The following is a 3,170-nucleotide window of genomic DNA, read 5'->3' on the forward strand; positions in this document are numbered from 1 at the left end:
TTTCCACTTTTATGGCCTTATGGTCAGAGAAGATGCTTTGTAATATTTCAATGTTTTGGATTCTGCTAAGGCTTGCTTTATGACCTAATATGTGGTCTATTCTAGAGAATGTTCAATGTGCACTAGAAAAGAAAGCAGAGTTGGCTGCTGTGGGGTGTAGTGTTCTGTATACATCAATGAGGTCAAGTTGGTTTATTGTGGCATTTAGATCTTCCATGTCTTTATTGAGCTTCTTTCTGGATGTCCTGTCCTTCACCGAAAGTGGTGTGTTGAAGTCTCCTACTATTACTGTGGAGTTGTCTATCTCACTTTTGAATGCTGTTAGAGTTTGTTTTATGTACCTTGCAGCCCTGTTATTGGGTGCTTAAACATTTAATATGGTTATATCTTCTTGGTGTATTGTCCCTTTAATGATTATATAGTGTCCTTCCTTATCCTTTATGATGGATTTAACTTTAAAGTCTATTTTGTCAGAAATTAATATTGCCACTCCTGCTCTTTTTTGATTGTTGTTTGCTTGATTAATTTTTTTCCATCCTTTGACTTTTAGTTTGTGTCTCTAAGCCTAAGGTTTGTCTCTTGTCAGCAGCATTTGGACGGATCTTGTTTTTTAATCCCTTCTGCCACTCTCTGTCTCTTTATTGGTGCATTTAGTCCATTTACATTCAAGGTAATTATGGATAGGTATGAATTTAGTGCTATCATTTTGAAGTCTATTTTGTGTGTTGTCGACAGTTTCTTTTTCCCACTTAATTTTATGTGCTGAGTAGATTACTTTTATATATTGTCCTTTCCTCATATTTCTTGTTGTTGATTTTGTTTCTGCTGAGTCTCTATTTTTCCCGTGTATTTTATTTTGATGAGTAGGATAGTTTGTCTCCTTTGTGGTTACCTTATTATTTACCCCTATTTTTCTAAATTTAAAACTAACTTTTATTTCTTTGTATCACTGTATCTTCCTCTCCATATGGAAGGTGTATGATTACATTTCTCAGTCCCTCTTTATTATTTTAATGTTGTCTTATTTTATATAATAACATTGCTGTTGCCCTGTTTTGAGCTTTTTTTTATTATTATTAATAATCTTGCTTTGTTTTTTTGGATTTCCCTGTCTAGGTTGACTTCTGGTTGCTCTGCCCACTGTTCTAGTCTTGGGTTGATACCTGATATTATTGATTTTCTAACCAAAGAACTCCCTTTAGTATTTCTTGTAGTTTTGGTTTGGTTTTTAAGAATTCCCTCAACTTGTGTTTATCTGGAAATGTCTTAATTTCACCTTCATATTTAAGAGACAGTTTTGATGGATATACGATTCTTGGTGGGCAATTTTTTTTCTTCAATTTTTTAAATATGTCATCCCATTGCCTTCTTGCCTGCATGGTTTCTGCCGAGTAGTCCGAGCTTATTCTTATTGGCTCTCCTTTGTAGGTGACTTTTTGTTTATCCCTTGCTGCTCTTATAATTCTCTGTTTATCTTTGGTTTTGGCAAGTTTGATTATGTTATGTCTTGGTGACTTTCTTTTCAGATCTACCTTATGTGGAGTTCGATGAGCATCTTGGATAGATATCTTCTCATCTTTCACAATATCAGGGAAGTTTTCTGCCAACAAATTTTCAACAATTTTTCTCTATGTTTTCTGTTATCCCTCCCTGTTCTGGTACTCCAAGCACTTGTAGGTTATTTCTCTTGATAGAGTCCCACATGATTCTTAAGGTTTCTTCATTTTTTAAAATTCTTTTACCTGATTTTTCTTCAAATATATTAGTGCCAAGTGATTTATCTTTGAGTTCAGAAATTCTAGCTTCTACTTGCTTAACTCTGCTCCTCTGACTTTCTATTGAGTTATCTACTTCTGTAGTTTTATTGGTAATCTTATGAATTTCTGATTGCTGTCTATGGATTTTTCCAGCTTATTAAACTTTTCATTATGTTCCTGAATAATCTTTCTAATTTCTTCAACTGCTTTATCTGTGTCTTCCTTGGCTTGTTCTGCGTGTCATCTCATTTCCTTCCTGATGTCTTGAAGGGTTCTGTATATTAAACTTTTGTATTCTGCATCTGGTAATTCCAGGAATGCACTTTCATCTAGAAGATCCTTGGATTCTTTGTCTTGAGAGCCTGTTGAGGTGATCATGGCCTGTTTCTTTATGTGACTTGATATTGACTGCTGTCTCCAAGCCATCTATAAGTTATTGTATTAGTTTATGCTTGCTTACTGTGTCATAGCTGCTTGCTTTGTTTTGTTTTGGTATACCCCTATGGGTTGCTTGAGTGAGATAGCTTGATTATTTTCACCTTTGGAGCTCTGATGTCCTGTCTCCAGATGGCTAGAGCTGTTCTCAGGTATATCAGTCTAGGAGTCCATTCAGTTTTCTTGTATGAATTCAGCTCAGGTTTCCAGGTAGCTGATATCAAGTGTGTGGTACAGGCTCTGTTCTACAGTCTTAGAGGGGCAGGGGTGATTGGCATATGTACCAGTCTCTGATTGCAGCAGGGGGTCACGCTCTGAACAAGGCAGTGGGCTGAGAACCAACCCCCAAGTGTCTCTGAGGAAAGCATGTCCCCGTTCCGTAGAGCTTGCAGGTGGGTGGGTTCTGCAGATGGACCACGGGCAAACAAAGTTTTTGTTGTAAGGACTGGGAGGTACCAGTTATCTTTGGACCCCTGTCGCAGGTGGCTTGGTGACCTGAGTGAAGCTACCAGTCCTTAGGTCCCTGATGTGGGTAGGTGAGGACCTTGTTTAATAGGCAAAGCAATGTCAAATATCAAACACCCACCTTTCCACCACACAGCTGAAATGGTTGGAGTTTGCCAACAAGGGCCTATTCTCCTGAAATAGTCCCACACAGGTCCACACAGAAGGGAAAGGTGCTCAAGGACCACGGATGGTTTATGCCTGGACAGGAGCTGCTTCTGTCCTGAGCTCCCCCTGTTAATGGAGCTAGCAAATTATCTTTTCCCCCAACTGCAAATTTCTTCCTCCCCCAAGGCCGGGAGGATGGCTCTAGGTGCTCAACAGGGCCTATATCAGGCCCAGGGATTCAGCCACTGAAGCCGGCTTGGGGGTGAGGGGGGGCGGTAAAATATAAGCAAGTACTTAGCTTTTGCTGAGAGTGCTGTTCTTCTCAAGTTCCAGAGGTGTGAGTAGGCTGCATGGCTGGCTGCTTCC

Source organism: Elephas maximus, chromosome 7, assembly GCF_024166365.1.
Source record: "Elephas maximus indicus isolate mEleMax1 chromosome 7, mEleMax1 primary haplotype, whole genome shotgun sequence".
In the NCBI taxonomy this organism is placed as follows: Eukaryota; Metazoa; Chordata; class Mammalia; order Proboscidea; family Elephantidae; genus Elephas; species Elephas maximus.